The sequence below is a fragment of the Macaca nemestrina genome, chromosome 4 (genome assembly GCF_043159975.1).
Source record: "Macaca nemestrina isolate mMacNem1 chromosome 4, mMacNem.hap1, whole genome shotgun sequence".
In the NCBI taxonomy this organism is placed as follows: Eukaryota; Metazoa; Chordata; class Mammalia; order Primates; family Cercopithecidae; genus Macaca; species Macaca nemestrina.
In genome coordinates, this window is record NC_092128.1 from 64,656,762 (window position 1) to 64,672,911 (window position 16,150).

A 16,150-nucleotide genomic window follows, 5' to 3' on the forward strand; every position below is an offset into this window, starting at 1 on the left:
TGACTGTGGCTCAAAATGAGCTTCCTTTCCACCAAAATACAATGTACACACTTGTGCATACAAAGTCACAACCAGTAGAAGATGGCATGTGACGAAATCATAAGAATATAAACCCCTAAGTGGATGATTCACTGCTGTAGACTAGGGCCTACTGGAAAAGCATGAAGGCTGAGAGGTTAGAGTTAATAATTTATGTGTATTTCCCATTTAAATAATAACTGGAATGAGCAAAGTGAGTGGGTCAGTGAACAAAGTCTATAGAGAGAAAAAGAACAGAATATGAACAAAGAGAATGTAGTGAGAGGAGGAGAAAGCAACCGTGATGGAGCTAGAGAGGGAACAGTCAGGGGAAGCCTGGGAATTATGGGGGCCTCAAAATAACCCACATGAAAGCCCTAGGATTGGTCCATCTTCCCTACCTGTGTTCAGTCCTAGGCTATGGACTTGGAACAACAATTGTAACCTTGATCAAGATCAACCTTTTTATTAGTGTCCTGGAACTACCCAGAAAACCCACTGTTTGATAGGCATGTCCCTTAAACAACACCTAAAGTTAATAATTTGAAAAAGGACACCCTGTATGTCTCCCACAAAATAATTAAAAATTAATATTGTTTATCTCATTTACTAAAAATCTCATAATCAGCCAGCATATTTATAATATGTATTCACTAAAGTAATAAAAGTACATAAGGAATGAATGAATTTATATATAAAAAAGGAAAAATAAAACAAAAATGAACCTTGAATTGAATTGACTTTGGTTTTAGTCTTTAAAATTGTTTCCTTCTCTTGATTTGCTCTAACAAAATTATCCTAAAGGACTCATGGAATAGAAAATTACACATGCTAAAGCGGGGTGTGTGTGTGTGTGTGTGTGTGTGTGTGTGTGTGTGTGTGTGTGTGTTTATAATATATGTAGAGAGAGACACACACATACATACATAGACACATATATATGAGTAAAGGCTTCTTTTCCCTCTGCACTTGAAAGAGTACAAGAAACATTTTATACCAATTTATCTGCAAACATGGGGCAATATTTAATATTCCCAAGATGAATATTGTAGAATGATTATTTAGAAATCAATAAATAATTATTTGTGATTACTTAGAAAATATTTAGAGTAATTGTTATTTATCCTATCTCTAAAACATTTCACTTTCTGTAGATAGGGTTTTGTAAATTATTATTAAAATCTGATATATTGATGAGGACCCAAAAGCAAAAGAGACAATTATGGGAATAGCCTAATTTGAAACCATACCAAGAAAAGCACTCAACAAGTATTTTCTCATAAAATAATCAGAACATTATTCAGTTTCACTTCAACTTGCTCAGAAGCTGAAGTGACCTTCAAGTTCAATTTCTGGAAAACATCATCGATTAACATACTTTGCTGTTTCTATTAAACTGTATTCTAGGGAATGGCCAAGCCGATAAAGCAGCATGGAACAAAGATGTACTTTGCACATTAGATTCCCTACAGATGCAGAAGTTACTCATTTATCTCTGGGTTCTCCCTAAACTTGCTTCTTGAAGGATTCGTGCTTAGCTTCTATTAGGCAACTTGATTGCACAAGTGCTGTACTGCAGGTTCCTACACAGTCCTCTGAAGCCCAAATTTAGGGAGCAAGCATTCTGGGCTCTCTTAGTAACTAGACAGCTCAAGTAGGGCAAGTTGAGCACTGGTGTGTGGTCTACAAATGATCCTGTCTCTGGGCATGAGACTGCACTATGGAGAATGTTTCTGGGCTGAGTTCCAGACCCTTGAGTGAGTGGATGGTGAATTAGGTCATTTTGTTTCCCCTCACTTTCTTATGAAGGAGACTAAAATAGAATATTCTGAAACAGCAAAATAGTGAGAGCGTTTAACAAAAGATCCCAAGAGCAATACCTGGTTAGAAAAGGCACAAGGAACGAGGCACAAAAGAAACAAGGTAGTGATCACACAGTGGAGATAAACTGGACAAGGAGATGGGAATGAGAGCAGATCCAGCTTGGAAGGCTAAGTAAATAACTATGCATTGTGTTAAAAAGAGAGAGAGAAAAAGGGAGAGAATTGAACAATTGAATACATTGCACATTTGAGGGTGTATAACTGGAGCAAAAAATATATAATATTATGAATCCAGTAGTAGATAGTTTAAAAGTGAACAGAGAGATGCTAGGAAATAAGTCTGGGAATTCAGAGTGGGGGTGCTTAAGGCTTTTACTACTTGCTGTTCAGCTTCTATAACTGGCTGATTCTTCTGTGGCAACTAGGATTAAGGGTTTACACTGTCCTGCCTTCTTCCTCACATCACTGTAACATGATCCATTGCAATGTGCCCCAAAATTATCCCTTTAAACACACTTCCGTGCCAAAACAGATGGGATATTCAATTCTAAAACACCCTTCTCTTATGAAAGTATATACTTGAAGTAGGCCACCAAGGGGCTGTTCTTTGAATGAGATGGATGCAACTCAGTAGATAAAAAATACAAAGGCAGGAGAATGGAGTGGGAATTTGATCTATTGTAATACACATAGTCTGTATAAGACAAAGAAAAAGTAACATACAGCTCTTGGAATATGCCATATAGCATTTGGTTTCCCTGTATTAAGCCATGTATTCCTCACAATAACTCTATGAGATTAGTGTTTTCATGAACTCCAATTAAAAAATGGGATACTGAGATGTAGAAAGTAACTTGTCTGAATCACAAAACTAAGAACTGACAGAGCTAGGACCTGGACCCAGGATGTCTGCTTTCATAGCCCATAGTCTTAGCCATGACACCACATTCATTTCCATACTTTAAAGCTTCAGTTGAAAGTTAAACTAATCAAGGACTCTAACACTTTTAGTTACTAAAGTGAGTGACTGCCTTTATAACTGAAATATTGAGTAATCAGGACTAATACCACGTGTTGAGCCAGGGCTCCTGGTGTGCTGAAATAGCTGGGACCCAAGAAAGAAGGAAGGGAGATAATATTCTGAACATAACCTCCACATAGATAAAAGCAGGTGAGGATGAAGGCGATGTAATTAAGCATAGGCTGCAGAGAAAAAAGACCAAGACTACAAACAGATCCTGTTGTTGATTTGTGTTTGATACCCTAAGGATATGTGATTTAACCCATGGGGATAAAAAATTCTTTTAAAATTGTCTACTTCTGGGCACTAGCCATGTTTTTTCATCTGTTTTTCATCAGTGACTATTATAGCACCTGGCATGTAGCAGGTGAACAATAAATACTCATTAAAGAAAAGACAAAAGGGGAGTTGGAGTTAGGAGGGCTTCAACAGCAATATAAATATATGGGAAATATAGGAGTGACATAAGCTTTGTGATAAGATCCGTAGCCCAAGTTGTCACAAGACAAAAAAAAAAAAAAAAAAAAAAAAAAAAAAAAAAACAGATGCATTAGATTCTAAATGGATTAATTTCAATCAAGTATTAGAAACTGTGCACTCATTTTGTGCAATACTTGGTAATATGCTAAAAGAATATGGAAAAAAGATACCTAGGTAACAACCATTTGGTTTGTATCCTTTAGAAACAATCTTGTGGCACTAGAAGAAGTAAGGGACAGGGCAAGAGCTACTGAGGACTGAAAGAGATCTTACAAAGAAGTGGGTAGATTTGGAATGAAAAAATCTTTTCCAGGTGAGATTAAGTGGGTGTCTGTGGGGTAGGGAGTAGGGGCATCGGTTGATGGCTGGGAGAGTTGGTAGCAATAAAAGATATAAAATTATTCCAGTTGAAAAGGAAAATCATAGCCAGAGCCCCTTAGTGAAAGAGCACAGCAAAACTGTAGACCCCTATGCCTGGTCCATACGGCTAATGCTGGTTTGCTCTGCTTATCAATTTAGCAAATTTACAGTAGATTTTTCTCATCCTAATGCACTATCAACTTAAAGCACACACATACATCAACACTGTTTGTACCCAGTTAGTAAAGGAAAACTCAAAATCTTCATGTACGATTATTTTTTTTTCAGTATTTAAATTATTATTTTGTTTCTGTAACAGTATGGGCTAGATATGTAGAATAACGATTCTTTATATAATATAGGTATGTACAGATAATATCAACATGCAACAGATTCAGAAATAAAAGTTCTATGCTTTATACTTTCTTTCTAAGAGACCATGCACTCAACTATCTTTCTTCATAATGTCATGTACGATTATTGAATGTAATAAAGGGTTGCAAGTATACAAAAGAATGATTGTTTGTTGATGTGGAGATGATGGTTTTGTACTGCTGAATACTAGGGGAAAGTAAGCCTGAATGCCATTGTGATTTTTAATAACTCAAGTGAAAGTGCACAGGATATGAAATGACTATTCACTGTACACTATTAACTTCTGAAATATGAATCAAAGTACTATTTCCTGAAATATGAAAAGACCCATGTGATAGTGACATAACCAAAGAAGGTTTCTAAACAATCAACATCCAGAGACGGGGACTGGGATAGGGTGAGGAATCCTGTAATATCTTAACCCAGGCTCTCTGAAGGTTTATTGAGTACACATGTGTAAGCATAGCATTCCTTCTCTTTGCAAGTTATTCTGGCCAAAAACTTGCCCTTTTTAAAACCCGAACAATGAATACTCTCTGCCAAGCCTCATCATAGTGAAGTCTAAGTCAACAATCCCCACAGCTCTGTGAAATGTGCATCGAGCCAAAGAAAGGGAAATGTTATTTCACCCGTCTGTGCATCCAGTATAAGTGCTTTTAAACAGCTACTTTACAGGTGATAGGAGTCAATTTCAAAATCTACTACTATAATTTCTTAATTTGTATTAACTTCCATTTCCAAAATTATAAATAATTTGTCTTACACTCTGTCATCATGCAGGTAATTTTGCAGACAGAATAATCTGGCTACTTTTTTAATGGCCAATCTACTTGGGAAGAAACAGATAACAATGAATTAAGTTATGATGGGGAACTATATAAATATATGAAGAAACAAGACCAAAGATAGTGTGGTCAAAAGAATGAATTTTGAATTTTAAAATATGTCAAGGATAAAGTTAATATATATAACTGCAAAAATATATAAAGAATTAACTCTCTGGTGTGTAAAGTCAAACCTAAAATCTTGTTAACATTTGAGATGGTTATTTTCATTTACAAATAAAATTTTAAAACTAATACTCTCATTATGATTAAGTATTCACAAGCCATCACGATGATATATATATTGATAAAAGTTTAAAACAAAGAGGTAGACAACATGAGTCTGTACAAAAAAAGTGAGTTGCACATACTTAGTGTGCAAATTAAGTATGCATTTAAAGAATTTTAGTCAGAATATTATATTGCTTCATCCCTCTATTGGATTGAGCTAAGTTGTCAAGACAAGATCACTCTATAAAACATTTTAAAATTTATTTTGTGTAATGGAAACTAAAACCCAAAATCTAAGATTCTAGTAAGAGTCCAAATCATATTAGTCATATTGATCTTAGTCTTTTCAGACACTTGTATTGTTTCAGAAATTTCAGTGGGATATCACCCTTTAGTCACACATTCTGGGATCAGGTTCCGTGACATTTTCCAAACAAGTTCTTGAAATGTGTTTTGTATGCTATGACTCATACAAACTAAAACCAGAAATAAAAAAGCATGCCTAAACTTTCAGCCATTGCTCTGGTATAGCACAAATTCAGCAGAAACTCCAGTTAACTGTAAAGCACAGAATCAGGTCATTATTAAATAAGTATAAATATAAGGTAAAAAGAGTATGACTTTGGTATGTATAAAAACTTATATAGAAAAGGGAAAACAACTTTGGGTCTGACTGAAGGAAAGCTTCCCGAGAGACAGTAAAACTCAATTAAAAAAAAATTCGACAATTTGGAACAAAAGGAATAGAAGGAATAATGTGTAAAGTAACATGTATATGCGTGTGTGTGTATATATGATATATACATATATGTGTGTGTGTATGTGTGGGGGTGTGTGTGTGTATAGAGAGAGAGAGAGAGAGAGACAGAGAGAGAGAATTGACATTTAGAGATATATCTGTGCAGTCATGTGATGTATACAATGTTGTATTCAAAAATGGATCACATATATCATGGTGGTCCCAAAAGTATAATCATGTTTTTACCGTATCTTTTCTGTTTAGATATGTTCAGAAACACAAATACTTCGCACTGTGTCACAGTTGCCTACAATATTCAGTATAGTAGCATGCTGTATAGATTTGTAGCCTAGGAGCAATAGGCTATACCATCTAGGTTTGCATAGGTTAATTCTATGATGTTTGCACAATGACAAAATTGCCTAATAACATATTCCTCAGAACGTATCCCTGTCATTAAGTGATACATGACTGTATAAGTGCATGTATTCATAAATGGATGGATGGATGTACAGATATGCACATATGTGTGTAAAATGTAATAGGGAGATAGTAAGATGGTAGCCATATTTGCTGCCCATTCTATATTGTCTGGAACACATGTAAGTCTCAGCTTCTAAAAGTTATTTTAGGGGGAGGCAGAAGCCTCTTGGGTATAATTTAATATTCAAAATTGTCATGGTCTATATATTACACATATAACATTTGATGGCAAGTGATTTTTCAAGCACTTAATGTGGTAGACGTTATTGAGATTGAAAGAGAAAAAAAGAGTAAGTAGTCACACAGTAATTTTGGCAAGAATCTTGGAAGCATAATCATCATCTAGAATTGAAAACATCTGGCACTGATGTGTCTTGTCAATATCATTAAAACAGCAAAGACAGAAGTAAAAAATGCACATATTTTTTAAATGTTTAAGATTTATTTATAGAGATGACTAATAAATAGCATTTTTGCATGACAGCCTTTAATTATAATCATCATTTGAATTCTGAATGTTTTTAATAATTCAAGTGTTATTTTATTAGAAAAATAAGTAATTACAAGAACAGCTAATTTACAGTACTTATTTATTATGATAGTATTATCAACAGAAAAAATGGCAGCAAAGTAGTAAATGGAAGTAGAGGAAAACATAAGCATTCAGTTGAAAGGCACTGATATGGTTTGGCTCTGTGTCCCACCCAAATCTCATCTTGAATTCTAATCCGAATTGTAATAACCATGTGTTGTGCAAGGGATATCATGGGAGGTGATTAGATCATGGGGATAGTTTCCTCATGCTGTTCTCATGATAGTGAGTGAGTTCTTATGGGCTCCGATGGTATTATAAGGGGCTTTCCCCCACTTCTCTTTGCACTTCTATCTCCTGCTGCCATGTGAAGAAGGACATGTTGCTTCACCTTCTGCCATGATTGTAAGTTTCCTGAGGCCTACCCAGCCATGTGGAACTGTGAGTCAATTAAACCTCTTTCCTTAGAAATTACCAGCCTCAGGTATTTCTTCATAGTAGCATGAAAACAAGCTAATGCAGTACATTGGTACTGGGTAGTGTGGTGCTGCTGTAAAGATACCTGAAAATGCGGAAGCGACTTTGGAACTGGGTAACAGGCAGAGGTTGCAATGGTGTGAAGGGCTCAGAAGAAGACAGGAAGATGTGAGAAGGTCTAGAATTTCCGAGACTTGTTGAATGGTTTTGACCAAAATGCTTATAATGATATGAACAATGAAGTGCAGTCTGAGGTGGTTGCAGATGGAGATGAGAAATGTGTTGGTAACTGGATAAAGGTGTCTCTTGCTATGTTTTTGCAAAGAGACTGGTGGCATTTTGCCTCAGCCCTAGAGATCTGTGGAACTTTGAACTTGAGAGAGATGATTTAGGGTATCTGGCAGAAAAAATTTCTAACTGGCAAAGGGCTCAAGAATAAGCAGAGCACAAAAATTTGGAAAATTTGCCTCCAGATGATGCAACAGAAAAGAAAAACCCATTTTTAGAGGGGAAATTTAAGCCTGTGCAGAAATTTGCTTAAGTAACTAGGAGCCAAATGTTAATTATGAAGACAATGGGGAAATGTCTCCAGGGCATGTCAGAGACTTCACAGCAACCCTTCCTGTCACAGGCCTGGAGGCCTAGAAGAAAAACATTTCATGGGCTGGATCCAGGGCCTCCCTGCTGTGTGCAGCCTCAGACTTGGTGACCTGTGTCCCAGGTGCTCCAGCCGTGGCTGAAAGGGGCCAAGTTACAGCTCAGGCCATTGCTTCAGAGGGTGCAACCTAAGTCTGGCAGCTTCAATGTGGTGTTGGTCCTGCAGGTGCAAAGAAGTCAAGAATGAGACTTGGGAACCTCTGTCTAGATTTCACAGGATGTATGGAAATGCCTGGATGTCCTGGCAGAAGTCTGCTGCAGGAGAATATCCCTCATGGAGAACCTCTGCTAGGGAAGTACAGAAGGGAAATGTGGGGTGCGAGCCCCCACAAAGTAATAGAGTACTGGCCAGAGCCTCCTCTAGGGGCACTGCATAGTGGAGCTGTGAGAAGAGGGCCACCTTCCTCCAGACCCCAGAATGGTAGATCCACCAACAGCTTGCACTGTGCTGGAAAAGTCACAGACACTCAATGCCAGCCTGTGAAAGCAGCCAGGAGTGGGGCTATACCTTGCAAAGCCACAGGAGCAGAGCTTCCCAAGGCTTTGGGAGCCCACCTCTTGTATCAGCATAACCTGGATATGAGACGTGGAGTCAAAGGAGATCATTTTGGAAATTTAAGGTTTAATGACTACTTTATTGAATTTTAGACTTGCATGGGGCCTGTAGCTTCTTGGTTTTGGCCAATTTCTACCATTGGAATGGGTGCATTTACCCAGAGCTTGTATCCCAATTATATTTTGAACTAAATTGCTTTTGATTTTCCAGGTGCATAGCTGGAAGAGACTTGCTTTGTCTCAGATGAGACTATGGATTTGGACTTTTGAGTTAATGCTGAAATGAGTTAAGACTTTTGGAAGGCATAATTTTGTTTTTAAATGCAATAAAGATGACATTTGAGAGGAGTCAAGGTCAGAATGATATGGTTTGGCTCTGTGTCCCCACCCAAATCTTATGTTGAATTGTAATCTGAATTCTAATCCCTATGTGTTGTGGGGAGGGACCTCATGGGACGTGATTAGATCATGGGAGCAATTTTCCTATGTTGTTCTCATGATAGTGAGTTCTCACAAGACATAAGGGTTTTATAAGGGTTTTTTCCCTCTTTCACTCTGCACTTCTCTCCCCTGCGGCCATGTGAAGAAGGACGTTTTTGCTTCCCCTTCTGCTATGATTATAAGTTTCCTGAGGCCTCCCCAGCCATGTGGAACTGTAAGTCAACTAAACCTCTTTCCTTTATAAATTACTTAATCTTGGATATTTCTTCATAGCAGTGTGAAAATGACTAATATATGCATTAATCTTATTGACACCAGAGAATGGTTCACTATTAGTAGAGTTTTCCACTATATAATTTAAATATACATTTAAGATAGTCTTTATTTTTTGAATACTTTTAAGTTTACAGAAACATTGAGAAAATAGTACAGATAAGTCTGCCATAAACTTATGCCATAAGTCTGCCATAAATCCAGTTTTTCTTATTATTTATTGGTATGGACATTTACATTGGTATGGACATTTTTTACAATTAATGAATCAATAATGACACATTTTCAATAATCAAAGTCCATACATTGTTCAGATTCTCTTTGTTTTAATCTAACTTTTTTTTTTCTCTGTTCCAGAGTCCCATGCAGGATACTATATTACATTTAGTTGTCATATCTCTTTAGGCTTAGGCTTCTCATGCTGTAACAGTTTCTCAGACTTTTTTTGCTTATTTTGAGGCTTTCGTTTGTTTGGTTTTGTCCATTTGCGCTGAGAACTGATGACTTTCTTTGTTTTTGAAGACAGTTGTGAAGATTACTGATCAGGTGTTTTGTACAATGCTACTCTAGCGTAAGTTATCTGATTTTTTCTTGTGCTTAGATTGAAGATTTGAGTTTTGGGGAGAAAGATCACAGAGGCAAATTGTCGTTTTAATGCAGTAATATCAAGGGCATATACTATCAACATGATTTACCACCCACTGCTGATTACCTGGATAAGATAGTGAGATAGGGCTCCTCAGGCTTATCCACTGTAAAATGCTATCCCATGCCAATCTTGCTTTCTAATATTGTTCTCCAATAGAAAGAACCAGTAATTTTTGGAGAAATGGCTCATTCCAGGACTGGATCAGGGTGAGCCTACAGCATCTTGAAATGCCAAAAAATAAAGACATGCTCACAACACACACACACACACAATGCTAGGGGTGTATTGAAAAGACAGAGGAGCCAATTGAAAGAGCTCCCAGAGGCCAAAGCTGGAAAAATTTGAGCAATAAATAAATTAATTAAATTAAGTAGTACTGATTATAATGCAAGTATAAAATAAATAACCATGATAGTATGCTAGTATAAATAAGTGACTGAATAAATTAACAAGTATGGAGGAAAAGACAATTCTTCCATGCACAATAATTTCAAGTAATGTATGTAGCTACTCTGCCCACGAGGAAGAGAAGCCTAACTGTCTACTCCTGAAGTGTGGGCTAAGCATGCTGACCTCCTTCCAAAGACTACAGCATGGAAAAAGCAGGGGAGAAAAAGACGGTAATCTTTGTAGCTTATTGAGCTTTGCAAATGAGTGAGCAAACTGAATAAATTGACCAGTGAAAGATTAGCATGCTAGTTAAAGATGACCTAGTTGATGGCTATTAAAATTATTAAACATGAACATGGATCTAAAGCATCCAAGATTAATAATGATGGATTGAAAATCATCACAGTTATTAAAATGCAAATATAAACAGTATAGTTCATTACAATGTCAGCTTTTTAAAAAGACTTACCTATGTATAGATGTTTAATTGTTTATATTATATATAAATGTCTACTAATCTTAGTATCACTCAAGTTTCAAAATAATCTCAAAAGTGTTGCAATTGTTTATCACTGTATTTCTTGGTTACAGTGAATTATTCTTTTCTTTTATTTTTTTTAGTTATAATTTAGGTATTTAAAGTTAGGATGAATTAACATGGACATACATGATGTATACCTATCTTTATTAATTGGATCCTTCTAAACATTACAAAAAATAATTTTAAATAATTTTTAACTATTATTTTTATATACTCCATCTGATCTGATCATTACACTATTTCTGTATGTTATGCATTATCATAAAACTCCCAGTCTCTCACAATTTTTTATGAGGGGTAAAATCCTAATATTATAAATAACACTTTTTGCTAAAATCTCAGAGAAAGTAAATTATAAACTCCAAAATCTTTAGTTTGACTTTTACAGTCAATAAAAAGATTCAAAATCACTATTACCTATTTAAACAATTGGTTATACTTCAATAGTATTTAGAATTTGTTCAGCATTGAACAACAGGAAGGTATAAAAAGTTAGGGAAGACAAATTCCTACCCTCAAGATTCTTTATTACCTAGTAAGGGATCATAACCACAGAAAAAGTAAAGAAGAATACAAATGTTTGAAAATAGACTATTAGCTTGAGAGGTATGGAAAATGTATAAAATTAAAAAGGATTTTGGCTATGTTTCCTGGAGAATGGGAATTGTTTTAAAACCACGTTTTCAGGCAGGAAAGAATGTGATCAGTGTTATTGCCCATAGAAAATCATCATTACTGTTATTGTTATTATGACTTATTCCACAAATGTGAATCCTCCTTTCAAGGATTATGTTATGGAGTGTTGAAATACTACTTTACTTAAGTACTCTGTGCAGCTCCAGGTGTTTAGACGAAGAATAATAAGTTTTCAAAACCAGCCTATGGCTACTCTTGTTGATGAAGAAAATTATTTATTAATTGACAAGGATGATTCTCAAGGAACATGTGTCAGCAATGTAGTGAACTGCCCAGACACAACAGCAAAGTTCAGAGCGAACATTTGCTTTTCCAAAACAATGAAGCTATAACAAACAACCTGAAGACATAATACTCATTAAACTAGCACCAATTAGAATGTCTTCCCCTTGAGATTGAGAATTTGATATTACACAGGCATAATAAAATTAGTAATGAGTTAGCCCAGTAGCTCTATTAATGTAGTAAACAGATACTGAGACACAGAGAGGCTTGCCAATCCCTGAAGTTATCTTCAGAGACACCTCTGGTTTATGATAACCCTTTTGATAGTTAACAAATAAATGTCCATGCAATGGAATGAGAGCACAGTATGAAGAATAACTGGAGACTATGAAACTTCTTGAATTAATTTAACTTCAACCCCAAGCAATATCCTTCTTAGTTTTGGAAAAGAAAAAAATGTGGGAGTAAATCAGCTTGGTGACTCAAGTTGAAACCTGAAGTCCGGTCTGTTACCCTTTCGGAAACAGTAGAAGATGTGCTTCCTCTGCCTTTCCAGTTGTTTATATTCCTGACCTTCCCTGCCACCAAAAATAATTCCCATTCCCACGCTTACTAGTCCTCCCCCTATATAAAAGAGTGATTACAAATTCAGTTTTTCTTTGTGCATTTTCCTTCTGCAAAATATAAAGCAAATCATTAGTAAAGACATACCTATGAAGGCAATTCTGGTGAAAGGCAAAAGAAAGCCACAGCAATTACTTCTCTATCTTTTATCATTAGTTTCTGCTAGTGTTGATTATAGTTTCCTGATAATTCCAAAACATTTTACATTGCCAGATACTTTTTCTTAACCTCCCATCTCAAAATGTCAACAGGAAAGTAACCAGAGCAAACTACAAAAGTGAACCAATGGTGCTGAAATAAGAAGTAAATTCTTAGGTATTCAGGTTATGAGGACAATAAGTAGACAGAGGAAAACTTAACTAATCTCAGGAAATGTTCTTAACATAACCATGGGATTTCTATTTGATAAATTATTTTCTTTTTTTGTTCCCCTTTATGGACATTGTTAAAGAAACTAATAATTCCTACAAAGGAAAATGAAACCTATAGGTATGAATAGATCTTTAATATCACATACATATGATTCTGGGCTTATCAATTTGATGTGGTTCATTCTCATTCTCAACCATGAATTGCATTTAAATTTTTGAGTGTCCTCCACATGTAAATGATAACAGATACAGATACAGCATCATAACTGACCTCAGAAAGTCCTCCCATTAAGTAGGGTCACGACAACTTGCTTGAAGTTTCTGAAAGGAGACCCACACCCAGGTAAAACAGTTCCTATCTCAGCCCTGTCCCTTACTAGCTTATATTTGGGCACATCAAGCAACATTTTTGTATCTCATTTATTATCATGTCTAAAATAATAACTACCTAGCTTATTCCCCCATCAACACAACTTTTTAAGAATTATGATTCTTTGTTAAGAACATAAAAGCCAAAATGGGACAATACCCATTTATAACTCTTTATGTCTCTGGTTTTTTTTTTTTTTTCTTTCTTTTCTGTTCAAAAAGAAAAGAAAAGAATAAGAGAATAATAACACTTGTATCATATTGTTGAGGATATTAATTGTGATAAAGTTCACAGCATCTGAAACATGATAGGTGTTTGATAAATGTCTCTTCCCTTCTCTAGCAATTTTCCATTTCACAATTGGGCAAATTCCATTGGAAATGTTGGCAATCCGAATCAGTACTGTGTTACTGTCTCTCAGCCCTTGACCCGACTCTTATCTCGTCCCACATCACCTTCCTGTATTTCCTGGCCTTTCCCTTCCAAGAGCCAAGGTCTCTTCCCATCTCCCTGACCAGGATCATCACTTTGCGCCTGTCAGCGATGGCACCCCTGACCAGCCTTAGCTGCTGGGGCGAGTCTCAGAGACTCTTAAGACCGGAGTGGGTTAAAGCAGTGGCCAGCTGGGGCTGATCACTCCCAATCCCGATCTTCTTGCTCATTCTCCTTGCTGTCTGGCCTCGGAGAAGGAAAAGGAGAAGGGAGGGCATCACTGGAGTGATGATATGTGTGTCTTCTTGCTCATCCTCCTTGCTGTCTGGCCTCAAAGAAGGAGAACGAAAAAGAGAAGGAAAAGGAGAAGGGAAGGCATCACTGGAGTGATGACATGTGGCTCTCTCCCTTCTCCGCCTTTCACATGTTTCTTTCCACGTGCAGGACTGGGAAGGCTCTGACCGCCCTTGCCCCCGCGGTTGTCATGGTTACACAATAGCAGCAGCACCAGACCCAGGAGATGTCTCAGACCTCTCCTCTACCTCCGCCTCAACCCTTCCCTCTCTGTTAGGAAATCCTCCCCCTCGTCTCCGCGCGCCCCCACCACGCCATCCCCAGCTTGCGCACACATTCAGGAGAACCCTTTTTAGGCTAAACCATAAACTTCAGATCCTCTCCTCTCTTCTTTGGCTTGTGTAAATAGCACTAATTTAAGGGAGAAGTGGTGGGGTTTTGGTGATGAAATAAGAGTCCACGCAGAGAAGCTTGCATTTTATTACCGCTTCGCTCGAGGCGAAATCGCTGAAAGTTCGCCCGTTTAACTCCTGTCCCCATAACTCGGAATCCCGGACATTAGCGGCCCCAGCTGCTGGCGCGGCTCTGGTCCAGTACCCTGGATCCAAGAGCGCCCTGCCAGAGCGCGGTGTCTCCTCCTTCTGTCAATTTCCTTCCTTGCACTGGGACGGAGTCAAAGCAACTCAGCCCAATAGGTTGAACTCAAGTCATCAGAGGAGGAGAATCAGCGCCGAAAACGGCCCGTGCGCTACCAGCGTAGCCCATTAACGCATTAACTCCGGGCTTGTTGGGCGGAAGCCGGGAGGAAACACCCGGGGGACCGCACTCCTGGTTAAATGCCCAGCACGAGTCAAATCCGGCCTTTCCAAAGTGAGCCAAGCCCACTACTACAAAGGGATCCCCCGAGTGTTTTGCCTTAACCACATTTCAGACAGCCAGCTCTGTGGCTGCTCTTTGACTCCAACTTTCCCTCTAAATCTAAAAGGATGCACACTTCCATCAGACGGAGCGTCGCGATTCCCCGGCGAGGAAAAAGGCGTCGCCCATTCCTCTCCCAAAATGCTACAAAAAACCCCACCACGCTTCCCTTCCGTCTTCCTTGCCCCTTTCGCTTCCCCCTAGACCAACAGCGAAAGGAGCGAGCGAGGGCGCAGATGCCCTTTGGTCAAATCCTCCCCGGATGTTCCCGACCAAAGCGTCTCCAAATGAACCTGCAGCCGGCGGAAGCCCGGGACACGTTCATAGGCGCTCTCCGCTGCCCAAAACTGGAGGGGTGGTGGGGGAGCGAGGAAACCAGGGAGAGAGCAAAGTTCCTGGGTGCGTCTCGGGAGGAAAACTTCGTGCAGTGCTGCCAAGCGGAGGCTTGGGAGGAGTAGGCTCCGCAGCTGCTGAGGCGGGGTGGGACTGCGCCTCAGGGGCCGCGCTGAAGCCGGTGCCGCGCTTACTGCGCACCGATTTCGCGTCTGCTCCCCTGGGCGCCCACTCTCTGTCCGCTCGCGGGAGCCTTCTCTGTCTCAAGACGGTTCCTTATCTCCCAGACCCTGCTCATCCACCACTTCGGACACAGCCACCCCCAAATCCCACTACCCTTGCTTAGCACCGCGGTCTCCAGCACACACTCCTACTGGAGTAGCAGGTGACCCAAACCAGACTTACCTGCTGTGAACTATTCTCTCTCTCTCTCTCTTTCTCTCTCTCTCTCTCTCTCTTTTCCTGGTGGCTTTTCAGGGAGAGAGGAACGGGATGCAGGCTGAGGTCCAGCGGCGCGGCGACCCGGGACACCGGCGCGCGTTCCTCTGAGCCGCAGCCCTGGCTGAGCAGCGGAACCGCCAGCAGCCCTGGTAGAGCCGGGAAGCTGCGGCCGCAGGGGCCAGGCCGGGAGGCAGGGGGCGCTGCTGCCTCCCCGAGCGCCGCGCTGGGACAGGCGGAGAGCGAGGCACCAGCTGGAGCTTTGGGGAGGCGAGGGTGGCGAGGAAAGGCACGCTCCAAACAGGAGGGCGGCTTTTAAGTTTGTGGTGTGACCGCAGCAGCTGTCCTGGGAGATACTCAGTCTTTCTAAAAAGAGGATGCTGAAAACGCCGGGGATTACCTTTCCCCTTCCGATCTCCTCCCCCAGCCCCCGCCCCCCTTCCACTGCGCACGCCAGAACTCCCAAGCGTGCAGAAGTTCATCTCTGCTGCGCCGAGGCTGCCAGTAGCATGGATTTAGAGGTAGCCCCGGTCGCGCTGACGGATGTTTATCAGGACAGGGCACCCTAAATGTAAAGCAA

At 39.3% G+C, this 16,150-nt stretch overlaps 1 protein-coding gene across 3 annotated transcripts in view; it reads right to left on the reverse strand.

Moving 5' to 3' along the window:
* LOC105475424 (semaphorin 3D) overlaps positions 1–15,938 on the reverse strand; it is a 195,646-nt gene extending 179,708 nt beyond the window's left edge. For 2 of the 3 annotated variants that reach the window (XM_011730636.3, XM_011730637.3), the window contains exon 1: positions 15,538–15,897. The gene's annotated coding sequence lies outside the window, so the exon portion shown is untranslated. Of the gene's footprint in view, positions 1–15,537 lie in introns of all 3 variants that reach the window. The other variant, XM_011730635.3, reaches the window with a different exon arrangement.
* Between the last annotated feature and the right edge of the window lie 212 nt (positions 15,939–16,150).